Source organism: Astyanax mexicanus, chromosome 23, assembly GCF_023375975.1.
Source record: "Astyanax mexicanus isolate ESR-SI-001 chromosome 23, AstMex3_surface, whole genome shotgun sequence".
NCBI lineage: Eukaryota > Metazoa > Chordata > Actinopteri > Characiformes > Acestrorhamphidae > Astyanax > Astyanax mexicanus.
In genome coordinates, this window is record NC_064430.1 from 29,947,503 (window position 1) to 29,947,992 (window position 490).

At 35.1% G+C, this 490-nt stretch overlaps 1 non-coding gene across 1 annotated transcript; it reads left to right on the forward strand.

Moving 5' to 3' along the window:
- Positions 1-211: 211 nt before the first annotated feature.
- Positions 212-283, forward strand: trnam-cau (transfer RNA methionine (anticodon CAU)). Its single transcript has one exon. It is a non-coding gene; the product is annotated as a tRNA-Met (tRNA).
- Positions 284-490: the final 207 nt, after the last annotated feature.

Genomic DNA, 490 nt, shown 5'->3' on the forward strand with positions numbered 1-490 from the left:
GTGAGCCTAAGAGGAGTTCCCTGTAGTTTTGTGGGACGCAGACAGATATTCTTGAATTTTCCAGCTCATGTTTTGTGGAGATAAAATGAAAAAAAAAAAAATAATAAATGAAAGAAAATCTATGCAAAATACTGCTACATAGCTGTATTTATAATAGAGTATATGTACCTGTATAATTAAAAGACGTGGGTGTGCGTTCTAGAAGCCGTACAGCAGAGTGGCGCAGCGGAAGCGTGCTGGGCCCATAACCCAGAGGTCGATGGATCGAAACCATCCTCTGCTAAGCGTTCTGATTTTTTAGTTTTTAATTATTTACAGTGTTCCTATTAACACTACACATTAACTTTTATAATACTGACACTGTCTTTTAAAAAAATGACTTCTATAACTCGAATATTACAGAATATTTCCTAACAAAAACTGTATTCATTACTGTACAAGTGTCCTCACGGTGTCGCCATTATTTTTTTTTTCGTTTTAACAGATTACT